The sequence below is a fragment of the Rattus norvegicus genome, chromosome 6 (assembly GCF_021556685.1).
Source record: "Rattus norvegicus strain SHRSP/BbbUtx chromosome 6, alternate assembly SHRSP_T2T, whole genome shotgun sequence".
In the NCBI taxonomy this organism is placed as follows: Eukaryota; Metazoa; Chordata; class Mammalia; order Rodentia; family Muridae; genus Rattus; species Rattus norvegicus.
Window position 1 is genome coordinate 138,661,052 of NC_141539.1, and position 13,087 is coordinate 138,674,138.

General features: G+C 41.2%; 1 gene segment (V, D, J or C); it reads right to left on the reverse strand.

Annotated features, from left to right (window-relative positions):
* LOC134479197 (Ig gamma-2A chain C region-like) overlaps positions 1-13,087 on the reverse strand; it is a 398,327-nt gene that overhangs the window by 229,086 nt on the left and 156,154 nt on the right.

Genomic DNA, 13,087 nt, shown 5'->3' on the forward strand with positions numbered 1-13,087 from the left:
CCAAGGGTATTCTTTTTCCTCATTTAAAGAAGGAGTGAAGCATTCACATTTTGATCATCCGTCTTGAGTTTCCTTTGTTCTAGGGATCTAGGGTAATTCAAGCATTTGGGCTAATAGCCTCTTATCAATGAGTGCATACCATGTATGTCTTTCTGTGATTGGGTTAGCTCACTCAGGATGATATTTTCCAGTTCCAACCATTTGCCTACGAATTTCATAAACTCGTTGTTTTTGATAGCTGAGTAATATTCCATTGTGTAGATGTACCACATTTTCTGTATCCATTCCTCTGTTGAAGGGCATCTGGGTTCTTTCCATTTTCTGGCTATTATAAATAAGGCTGCGATGAACATAGTGGAGCACGTGTCTCTTTTATATGTTGAGGCATCTTTTGGGTATATGCCCAAGAGAGGTATAGCTGGATCCTCAGGCAGTTCAATGTCCAATTTTCTGAGGATTCTCCAGACTGATTTCCAGAATGGTTTTACCAGTCTGCAATCCCACCAACAATGGAGGAGTGTTCCTCTTTCTCCACATCCTCGCCAGCATCTGCTGTCACCTGAGTTTTTGATCTTAGCCAATCGCACTGGTGTGAGGTGAAATCTCAGGATTGTTTTGATTTGCATTTCCCTTATGACTAAAGATGTTGAACATTTCTTTAGGTGTTTCTCAGCCATTCAGCATTCCTCAGCTGTGAATTCTTTGTTTAGCTCTGAACCCCATTTTTTAATAGGGGTATTTGTTTCCCTGCGGTCTAACTTCTTGAGTTCTTTGTATATTTTGGAAATAAGGCCTCTATCTGTTGTAGGATTGGTAAAGATCTTTTCCCAATCTGTTGGTTGCCGTTTTGTCCTAACCACAGTGTCCTTTGCCTTACAGAAGCTTTTCAGTTTTATGAGATCCCATTTGTCGATTCTTGATCTTAGAGCATAAGCCATGGGTGTTTTGTTCAAGAAATTTTTTCCAGTGCCCATGTGTTCCAGATGCTTCCCTAGTTTTTCTTCTATTAGTTTGAGTGTGTCTGGTTTGATGTGGAGGTCCTTGATCCACTTGGACTTAAGCTTTGTACAGGGTGATAAGCATGGATCGATCTGCATTCTTCTACATGTTGCCCTCCAGTTGAACCAGCACCATTTGCTGAAAATGCTATCTTTTTTCCATTGGATGGTTTTGGCTCCTTTGTCAAAAATCAAGTGACCATAGGTGTGTGGGTTCATTTCTGGGTCTTCAATTCTATTCCATTGGTCTATCTGTCTGTCTCTGTACCAATACCATGCAGTTTTTATCACTATTGCTCTGTAATACTGCTTGAGTTCAGGGATAGTGATTCCCCCTGAAGTCCTTTTATTGTTGAGGATAGCTTTAGCTATCCTGGGTTTTTTGTTATTCCAGATGAATTTGCAAATTGTTCTGTCTAACTCTTTGAAGAATTGGATTGGTATTTTGATGGGGATTGCATTGAATCTGTAGATTGCTTTTGGTAAAATGGCCATTTTTACTATATTAATCCTGCCAATCCATGAGCATGGGAGATCTTTCCATCTTCTGAGGTCTTCTTCAATTTCTTTCCTCAGTGTCTTGAAGTTCTTATTGTACAGATGTTTTACTTGCTTGGTTAAAGTCACACCGAGGTACTTTATATTATTTGGGTCTATTATGAAGGGTGTCGTTTCCCTAATTTCTTTCTCGGCTTGTTTCTCTTTTGTATAGAGGAAGGCAACTGATTTATTTGAGTTAATTTTATACCCAGCCACTTTGCTGAAGTTGTTTATCAGCTTTAGTAGTTCTCTGGTGGAACTTTTGGAATCACTTAAATATACTATCATGTCATCTGCAAATAGTGATATTTTGACCTCTTCTTTTCCGATCTGTATCCCTTTGATCTCCTTTTGTTGTCTGATTGCTCTGGCTAGAACTTCAAGAACTATATTGAATAAGTAGGGAGAGAGTGGGCAGCCTTGTCTAGTCCCTGATTTTAGTGGGATTGCTTCAAGTTTCTCTCCATTTAGTTTAATGTTAGCAACTGGTTTGCTGTATATGGCTTTTACTATGTTTAGGTATGGGCCTTGAATTCCTATTCTTTCCAGGACTTTTATCATGAAGGGGTGTTGAATTTTGTCAAATGCTTTCTCAGCATCTAATGAAATGATCATGTGGTTCTGTTCTTTCAGTTTGTTTATATAATGGATCACGTTGATGGTTTTCCGTATATTAAACCATCCCTGCATGCCTGGGATGAAGCCTACTTGATCATGGTGGATGATTGTTTTGATGTGCTCTTGAATTCGGTTTGCCAGAATTTTATTGAGTATTTTTGCGTCGATATTTATAAGGGAAATACGTCTGAAGTTCTCTTTCTTTGTTGTGTCTTTGTGTGGTTTAGGTATAAGAGTAATTGTGGCTTCGTAGAAAGAATTCGGTAGGGCTCCATCTGTTTCAATTTTGTGGAATAGTTTGGATAATATTGGTATGAGGTCTTCTATGAAGGTTTGATAGAATTCTGCACTAAACCCGTCTGGACCTGGGCTCTTTTTGGTTGGGAGACCTTTAATGACTGCTTCTATTTCCTTAGGAGTTATGGGGTTGTTTAACTGGTTTATCTTTTCCTGATTTAACTTCGATACCTGGTATCTGTCTAGGAAATTGTCCATTTCCTGAAGATTTTCAAATTTTGTTGAATATAGGTTTTTATAGTAAGATCTGATGATTTTTTTAATTTCCTCCGAATCTGTAGTTATGTCTCCCTTTTCATTTCTGATTTTGTTAATTTGGACACACTCTCTGTGTCCTCTCGTTAGTCTGGCTAAGGGTTTATCTATCTTGTTGATTTTCTCAAAGAACCAACTTTTGGTTCTGTTGATGCTTTCTATGGTCCTTTTTGTTTCTACTTGGTTGATTTCAGCTCTGAGTTTGATTATTTCCTGCCTTCTACTCCTCCTGGGTGTATTTGCTTCTTTTTGTTCTAGAGCTTTTAGGTGTGCTGTCAAGCTGCTGACATATGCTCTTTCCTGTTTCTTTCTGCAGGCACTCAGCGCTATGAGTTTTCCTCTTAGCACAGCTTTCATTGTGTCCCATAAGTTTGAGTATGTTGTATCTTCATTTTCATTAAATTCTAAAAAGTTTTTAATTTCTTTCTTTATTTCTTCCTTGACCAGGTTATCATTGAGTAGAGCATTGTTCAATTTCCACGTATATGTGGGCATTCTTCCCTTATTGTTATTGAAGACCAGTTTTAGGCCGTGGTGGTCCGATAGCACGCATGGGATTATTTCTATCTTTCTGTACCTGTTGAGGCCCGTTTTTTGACCAATTATATGGTCAATTTTGGAGAAAGTACCATGAGGAGCTGAGAAGAAGGTATATCCTTTTGCTTTAGGATAGAATGTTCTATAAATATCCGTTAAGTCCATTTGGCTCATGACTTCTCTTAGTCTGTCGACATCACTGTTTAATTTCTGTTTCCATGATCTGTCCATTGATGAGAGTGGGGTGTTGAAATCTCCCACTATTATTGTGTGAGGTTCAATGTGTGTTTTGAGCTTTAGTAAGGTTTCTTTTACGTATGTAGGTGCCCTTGTATTTGGGGCATAGATATTTAGGATTGAGAGTTCATCTTGGTTGATTTTTCCTTTGATGAATATGAAGTGTCCTTCCTTATCTCTTTTGATGACTTTTAATTGAAAATTGATTTTATTTGATATTAGAATGGCTACTCCAGCTTGCTTCTTCTGACCATTTGCTTGGAAAGTTGTTTTCCAGCCTTTCACTCTGAGGTAGTGTCTGTCTTTGTCTCTGAGGTGTGTTTCCTGTAGGCAGCAGAATGCAGGGTCCTCGTTGCGTATCCAGTTTGTTAATCTATTTCTTTTTATTGGGGAGTTGAGGCCATTGATATTGAGAGATATTAAGGAATAGTGATTATTGCTTCCTGTTATATTCATATTTGGATGTGAGGTTATGTTTGTGTGCTTTCATTCTCTTTGTTTTGTTGCCAAGACGATTAGTTTCTTGCTTCTTCTAGGGTATAGCTTGCCTCCTTATGTTGGGATTTACCATTTATTATCCTTTGTAGTGCTGGATTTGTAGAAAGATATTGTGTAAATTTGGTTTTGTCATGGAATATCTTGGTTTCTCCATCAATGTTAATTGAGAGTTTTGCTGGATACAGTAACCTGGGCTGGCATTTGTGTTCTCTTAGGGTCTGTATAACATCAGTCCAGGATCTTCTGGCCTTCATAGTTTCTGGCGAGAAGTCTGGTGTGATTCTGATAGGTCTCCCTTTATATGTTACTTGACCTTTTTCCCTTACTGCTTTTAATATTCTTTCTTTATTTTGTGCGTTTGGTGTTTTGACAATTATGTGACGGGAGGTGTTTCTTTTCTGGTCCAATCTATTTGGAGTTCTGTAGGCTTCTTGTATGTCTATGGGTATCTCTTTTTTTAGGTTAGGGAAGTTTTCTTCTATGATTTTGTTGAAGATATTTACTGGTCCTTTGAGCTGGGAGTCTTCACTCTCTTCTATACCTATTATCCTTAGGTTTGATCTTCTCATTGAGTCCTGGATTTCCTGTATGTTTTGGACCAGTAGCTTTTTCCGCTTTACATTATCTTTGACAGTTGAGTCAATGATTTCTATGGAATCTTCTGCTCCTGAGATTCTCTCTTCCATCTCTTGTATTCTGTTGGTGAAGCTTGTATCTACAGCTCCTTGTCTCTTCTTTTGGTTTTCTATATCCAGGGTTGTTTCCATGTGTTCTTTCTTGATTGCTTCTATTTCCATTTTTAATTCCTTCAACTGTTTGATTGTGTTTTCCTGGAATTCTTTCAGGGATTTTTGCGATTCCTCTCTGTAGGCTTCTAATTGTTTATTAATGTTTTCCTGTGTTTCCCTAAGTGTGTTCATGTCTTTCTTGAAGTCCTCCAGCATCATGATCAAATATGATTTTGAAACTAGATCTTGCTTTTCTGGTGTGTTTGGATATTCCATGTTTGTTTTGGTGGGAGAATTGGGCTCCGATGATGGCATGTAGTCTTGGTTTCTGTTGCTTGGGTTCCTGCGCTTGCCTCTCGCCATCAGATTATCTCTAGTGTTACTTTGTTCTGCTATTTCTGACAGTGGCTAGACTGTCCTATAAGCCTGTGTGTCAGGAGTGCTGTAGACCTGTTTTCCTCTCTTTCAGTCAGTTATGGGGACAGAGTGTTCTGCTTTCGGGCGTGTAGTTTTTCCTCTCTACAGGTCTTCAGCTGTTCCTGTGGGCCTGTGTCTTGAGTTCACCAGGCAGCTTTCTTGCAGCAGAAAATTTGGTCTTACCTGTGGTCCCGAGGCTCAGGTTCGCTCGTGGGGTGCTGCCCAGGGGCTCTCTGCAGCGGCAGCAACCAGGAAGACCTGTGCCGCCCCTTCCCGGAGCTTCAGTGCACCAGGGTTCCAGATGGTCTTTGGCTTTTTCCTCTGGCGTCCGAGATGTGTGTGCAGGGAGCAGTCTTCTGGTTTCCCAGGCTTGTCTGCCTCTCTGAAGGTTTAGCTCTCCCTCCCATGGGATTTGGGTGCAGAGAACTGTTTATCCGGTCTGTTTCCTTCAGGGTCCGGCGGTGTCTCTGGCAGGGGTCCTGCTGCTCCTGGGCCCTCCCCCACGGGAGCCCAGAGGCCTTATACAGTTTCCTCTTGGGCCAGGGATGTGGGCAGGGGTGAGCAGTGTTGGTGGTCTCTTCCCCTCTGCAACCTCAGGAGTGCCCACCTGACCAGGCGGTTGGGTCTCTCTCTCACCGGGTCTGGGAGCAGAGAGCTGCTGCAGGCCGGGATCTGCTGGTGTGGGACTTCCGGTAAACACAGAACGTGCCCGGTCCTAGAGAAATTCTGCTTCCGTGTGTCCCAAGCTCACCAGGCAGCTTTCTTGCAGCAGAAAATTTGGTCTTACCTGTGGTCCCGAGGCTCAGGTTCGCTCGTGGGGTGCTGCCCAGGGGCTCTCTGCAGCGGCAGCAACCAGGAAGACCTGTGCAGCCCCTTCCGGGAGCTTCAGTGCACCAGGGTTCCAGATGGTCTTTGGCTTTTTCCTCTGGCGTCCGAGATGTGTGTGCAGGGAGCAGTCTCTTCTGGTTTCCCAGGCTTGTCTGCCTCTCTGAAGGTTTAGCTCTCCCTCCCACGGGATTTGGGTGCAGAGAACTGTTTATCCGGTCTGTTTCCTTCAGGGTCCGGAGGTGTGTGGATGTAGTTTTATCCTGTGTGTTGAATTTTCAAATCAGAAATTTAGGGAGACCTTTTACAATAAAAATATGATGTACTATCTTATCATTAGACAGTAGCTGTGAAGTCTTCATTCATGTCTCATAAATGCTTAATATGAAAAATGATCATCAAATCACCATGCTATGTTACACTCATCAGAAAGGCAGAGGAAGGAGCAGAGGCATGGCCCATACTTTTGTATGTGATGGAGGTTTCAAGTCAAAGTTTGGAGGTGCAGAATAGTGTGTATACGTTTGCATGTGGGAGCCAAAGGACAACTTTGAATGTCACTCCTCAAGTGCTTTCTATCTTTGAAACAGGTTTACTCATGGGCCTGGAGTTTCACTAAAAATAATAAACTAACATTCCACTGAGTCCCCTGAGATCTGCTTCTACCTCACTTCCTTCTCTTAATGGGTTTATGAATATAAAACCAAATGCCCAGACATTAGACTAGATTCTGAAGGATCCAACTCAGATCCTCCCTCAATTACATGACAAATATATTGTGAGTTAAGCTATCCCTCTATCCCTTGACTCAAAAGTTTTAATAAAATTTCCAAGACAGGATTGTTTTCAAAGTACCTTCAAATTATTAACAAAAATTTGGTATCCTCACCCTCACCAATATATTGAGGCTCTGTTCCTTTTTTTTTTATTAACTTGAGTATTTCTTTTTTTATATATTTTTTATTAACTTGAGTATTTCTTATATACATTTCAAGTGTTATTCCCTTTCCCGGTAACCGGGCAAACATCCCCCTCCCCCCTCCCCTTCCTTATGGGTGTTCCCCTCCCAACCCTCCCCCCATTGCCGCCCTCCCCCCACCAGTCTAGTTCACTGGGGGTTCAGTCTTAGCAGGACCCAGGGCTTCCCCTTCCACTGGTGCTCTTACTAGGATATTCATTGCTACCTATGAGGTCAGAGTCCAGGGTCAGTCCATGTATAGTCTTTAGGTGGTGGCTTAGTCCCTGGAAGCTCTGGTTGCTTGGCATTGTTGTACTTTTGGGGTCTCGAGCCCCTTCAAGCTCTTCCAGTTCTTTCTCTGATTCCTTCAACGGGGGTCCTATTCTCAGTTCAGTGGTTTGCTGCTGGCATTCGCCTCTGTATTTGCTCTATTCTGGCTGTGTCTCTCAGGAGCGATCTACATCCGGCTCCTGTCGGTCTGCACTTCTTTGCTTCATCCATCTTGTCTAATTGGGTGGCTATATATGTATGGGCCACATGTGGGGCAGACTCTGAATGGGTGTTCCTTCAGTCTCTGTTTTAATCTTTGCCTCTCTCTTCCCTGCCAAGGGGATTCTTGTTCCCCTTTTAAAGAAGGAGTGAAGCATTCACATTTTGATCATCCGTCTTGAGTTTCCTTTGTTCTAGGGATCTAGGGTAATTCAAGCATTTGGGCTAATAGCCTCTTATCAATGAGTGCATACCATGTATGTCTTTCTGTGATTGGGTTAGCTCACTCAGGATGATGTTTTCCAGTTCCAACCATTTGCCTACGAATTTCATAAAGTCGTTGTTTTTGATAGCTGTTTAATATTCCATTGTGTAGATGTACCACATTTTCTGTATCCATTCCTCTGTTGAAGGGCATCTGGGTTCTTTCCAGCTTCTGGCTATTATAAATAAGGCTGCAATGAACATAGTGGAGCACGTGTCTTTTTTATATGTTGGGGCATCTTTTGGGTATATGCCCAAGAGAGGTATAGCTGGATCCTCAGGCAGTTCAATGTCCAATTTTCTGAGGATTCTCCAGACTGATTTCCAGAATGGTTGTACCAGTTTGCAGTCCCACCAACAATGGAGGAGTGTTCCTCTTCCTCCACATCCTCGCCAGCATCTGTTGTCCCCTGAGTTTTTGATCTTAGCCATTCTCACTGGTGTGAGGTGAAATCCCAGGATTGTTTTGATTTGCATTTCCCTTATGACTAAAGATGTTGAACATTTCTTTAGGTGTTTCTCAGCCATTCAGCATTCCTCAGCTGTGAATTCTTTGTGTAGCTCTGAACCCCATTTTTAATAGGGTTATTTGTCTCCCTGAAGTCTAACTTCTTGAGTTCTTTGTATATTTTGGATATAAGGCCTCTATCTGTTGTAGGATTGCTAAAGATCTTTTCCCAATCTGTTGGTTGCCATTTTGTCCTAACCACAGTATCCTTTGCCTTACAGAAGCTTTGCAGTTTTATGAGATGGGTGGGAGACTTTTAATGACTGCTTCTCTTTCTTTAGGAGTTATGGGGTTGTTTAAATGGTTTATCTGTTCCTGATTTAACTTTGGTACCTGGTATCTGTCTAGGAAATTGTCATTTCCTGAAGATTTTCAAGTTTTGTTGAATATAGGCTTTTGTAGTAGGATCTGATGATTTTTTGAATTTCCTCTGATTCTGTAGTTATGTTTCCCTTTTCATTTCTGATTTTGTTAATTTGGACACACTCTCTGTGTCCTCTGGTTTGTCTGGCTAAGGGTTTATCTATCTTGTTGCTTTTCTCAAAGAACCAGCTTTTGCTTCTGGTGATTCTTTGTATTGTCCTTTTTGTTTCTACTTGGTTGATTTCAGCTCTGAGTTTATTTCTTGCCTTCTACTCCTCCTGGGTGTATTTGCTTCTTTTTGTTCTAGAGCTTTTAGGTGTGCTGTCAAGCTGCTTATATATGCTCTCTCCTGTTTCTTTCTCCAGGCACTCAGAGCTATGAGTTTTCCTCTTAGCACGGCTTTCATCATGTCCCATAAGTTTGGGTATGTTTTACCTTCATTTTCATTAAATTCTAAGAAGTCTTTAATTTCTTTCTTTATTTCTTCCTTGACCAAGTTATCATTGAGTACAGCATTGTTCAACTTCCATGTATATGTGGGCGTTCTTCCCTTATTGTTATTGAAGACCAGCTTTAGCCCGTGGTGGTCTGATAGGATGCATGGGGTTATTTCTATCTTTCTGTATCTGTTGAGGCCTGTTTTATGACCAATTATATGGTCAATTTTGGAGAAAGTACAGTGAGGTGGTGAGAAGAATGTATATCCTTTTGTTTTAGGGTAGAATGTTCTATAAATATCTGTTAAGTCCATTCGGTTCATGACTTCTCTTAGTCTGTCTATGTGTCTGTTTAATTTCTGTTTCCATGATCTGTCCATTGATGAGAGTGGGGTGTTGAAATCTCCTACTATTATTGTGTGAGGTGCAATGTGTGCTTTGAGCTTTCGTAAGGTTTCTTTTATGTATGTAGCTGTCCTTGTATTTTGAGCATAGCTATTTAGGATTGAGAGTTCATCTTGGTGGATTTTTCCTTTGATGAATATGAAGTGTCCTTTTTTTATCTTTTTTGATGACTTTTAATTGAAAATCGATTTTATTTGATATTAGAATGGCTACTCCAGCTTGCTTCTTCTGACCATTTGCTTGGAAAGTTGTTTTCCAGCCTTTTACTCTGAGGTAGTGTCTGTCTGAGGTGTGTTTCCTGTAGACAGCAGAATGCAGGGTCTTCATTGCGTATCCAGTTTGTTAATCAATGTCTTTTTATTGGGGAGTTGAGACCATTGATGTTGAGAGGTAGTAAGGAATAGTGATTATTGCTTCCTGTTATATTCATATTTGGATGTGAGATTATGTTTGTGTGCTTTTCTTCTCTTTGTTTTGTTGCCAAGACGATTAGTTTCTTGCTTTTTCTCGGGTGTAGCTTGCCTCCTTATGTTGGGCTTTACCATTTATTATCCTTTGTAGTGCTGGATTTGTAGAAAGATATTGTGTAAATTTGGTTTTGTCATGGAATATCTTGGTTTCTCCATCTGTGTTAATTGAGAGTTTTGCTGGATACAGTAACCTGGGCTGGCATTTGTGTTCTCTTAGTGTCTGTATGACATCTGTCCAGGATCTTCTGGCTTTCATAGTCTCTTGTGAGAAGTCTGGTGTGATTCTGATAGGTCTGCCTTTATATGTTACTTGACCTTTTTCCCTTACTGCTTTTAAAATTCTTTCTTTGTTTTTTTTGTATTTGATGTTCTGACTATTATGTGATAGGAGGAGTTTCTATTCTGGTCCAATCTATTTGGAGTTCTGTAGGCTTCTTTTATGTTTATGGGCTTCTCTTTCTTTGGATTAGGGAAATTTTCTTCTATAAATTTGTTGAAGATAGTTTCTTGTCCTTTAAGTTGGGAGTCTTCACTCTCTTCTATACCTATTATCCTTAGATTTGATATTCTCATTGTGTCCTGGATTTCCTGTATGTTTTGGACCAGTAGCTTTGTGCATTTTACATTATGTTTGACAGTTGTGTCAATGTTTTCTATGGCATCTTCTGCCCGTGTGATTCTCTCTTCTGTCTCTTGTATTCGGTTGGTGATTCTTGCATATGTGACTTCTGATCTTTTCCCTAGGTTTTCTATCTTCAGGGTTGTCTCCCTTTGTGCTTCCTTTATTGTTTCTATTTCCATTTTTATATCCTGAATGTTTTTTCCATTTCCTTTACCTGTTTGGTTGTGTTTTTCTGTAATTCTTTAAGGGATTTTTGTGTTTCCTCTTTAAGGGCTTCTATTTGTTTACTTGTGTTGTCTTGTATTTCTTCAAGTCAATTATCTATGTCCTTCTTAATGTCCTTCATCATTATCATAAAATGTGATTTTAAACCCAAATCTTGCTTTTCTGGTGTTTTGGATATCCAGTATTTGCTTTGGTGGGAGAACAGGGCTTTGCTGATGCCATGTCGTCTTGGTTTCTGTTGCTTAGGTTCCTTGCTTGCCTCTCACCATCAGGTTGTCTCTGGTGTTGGCTTGTCTTGCTGACTTTGAAAGTAGCTTGGCCCTCCTGTAGGCCTGTTTTCTTTCAGCCATATCTGGGAACAGAGAACTCTGCTCATAGGTGTGTAGGTGTTTTTGACAACTGGCTTTCAATTCTTGACACAGACAGAACACTGAAGGGTCCTTCCCTTGACTGCTCCTAAATCCCAGTGCCCAGGGGTCAGAGATGGCATTAGGTGATTTCCTCTTTCATCCGGAATGTGGGCAGAAACTATGTTTCTTTTGGGTTCTCAGGAGTGTCCACAGTTCTGAGGGTCCATCTCTCTCCACCACGGGATTTGGGTTCAGGGACTTGTCAACTTTCTATTGTCTTAAATCTATGTCCAAGCAACATTCTCTGTTGGCTATCCCACAACAAGATTTCATCAAAGTAGTGGTCCTGGGCTGTATCTTGATTGGTCCAGTACATGCCTACCAGTAGAATGCTCCATGTTTGAGCCCTGTCATCATATAAACTAGGTGTAGTGAATATAAGCCTGTATTTCCAGTACTGCATACGTGAAGGCAGATGGATCAGAAATTCAAAGTGATCTTTGACTACATAATAAAAAGTCAGAGGCCAACCTGGGATATACAAGAATTTACTCCCCCCCAAAAAAAACCCCAAAACCAATACCAAATAAGATAGCATTCTGCTTGAAGCAACTATGTCTAGCCACTGTGTCTAAACATCAAGTTCAGGGTTTTTCAGAGTGTCAGAGATGAGTGCCCAAGGTCCTTCCAAGAAGTAGAACAAGTGGCAGATGATAGATGCATGATAGATAGAGGATAGATATAAACAGTAGATAGACATAGAGGATGGTAAAGATAGAAATGATATGCAGGCAGACAGCAGAGGGACCACAGATTTTAGACCTAGATGACAGATGGATGATACATAGAAATCTTGTAGCTACACCTCCAGTTGCAGAAGGCTGGTTATTGTGATAGTTTGTATATGCTTGTCGAAGGGAGTGGCACTATTAGGAAGTATGGCCCTATTGGAGTAGGCATGGCATTGTGGGTATGGGCTTAAGACCCTCATCCTAGTTGCCTGGAAGTTAGTATTCTGCTAGCTGCCTTCAGATGAAGATATAGAACTCTCAGCTCTAATTGTACTATGCCTGCCTGGATGCTGCCATGCTCCTGGTTTGATGATAAGGGACTGAACTTCTGAACCTGTAAGCCAGCCCCAATTAAATGTTGTCCTTTATAAAACTTGCATTGGCCATGGTGTCTGTTCACTGCAGTAGAACCCTAACTAAGACAGTTATGTAGACAGATATAGACTCAGAGCCTGGGGAGGGACTGAAGTCTTTTAAAGAACTGGCCACTCTATTGGAGTGTGCACTGGCTCATTTTTGTGTGTCACAAGCTAGAATCATCAGAGAGAAAGGAGCCTTACTTGAGGAAATGCCTCCATGAGATCAGCTGTAAGGCATTATTCAATCAGTGATCACTGGGAGAGGACCCAGCCTGAGATGGGTGGTGACATTCCTGGGCTGGTCATCCTGGCTTCTGTAAGAAAGCAGGCTGACCAAGCAATGTGAAGCAAGCCAGTAAGCAAGACCCCTCCATGGCCTCTGCATCATCTCCTGTCTCCAGGATCCTGCCCTGTGTGAGTTCCTGTCCTGACTTCCTTCAGTGGTTATCAGCAATGTGGAAGTGTGAGCCAAATAAACTCTTTCTTCCCCGAGTTGCTTTTTGGTTCTGGCATTTCATCAAAATGTGAAAAACCTGAATTAAGACAGGTAGGAACTGTGAGTGTTAAGTTTGATATTCCTGGGACAAGGCAGCAGGATGGAACCTGAGGCAGGAGCTGATGTTGTGACCCCATGCAAGATTCTTCCTTCTCTGATATAATGGTTCATTTGCTTGTCACCTTGATTGGATTAAGTGGTGGCATTTCTTAGGAGGGGGTCTTCTCAGAGGTAATTAGATTTGAGAGCTCTGAACTAATCAGTTGGTCAACCTGTGGTCTGACAGATTGAGAATATGATGGCGTTATGGGGGGTAGTGAATGGTAGAGAGAGGACCTAGTAGAGGGAATCACTTAGGGTGTAAATTTGGAACTACATCTGTCCCTGGACACTTTCTAAA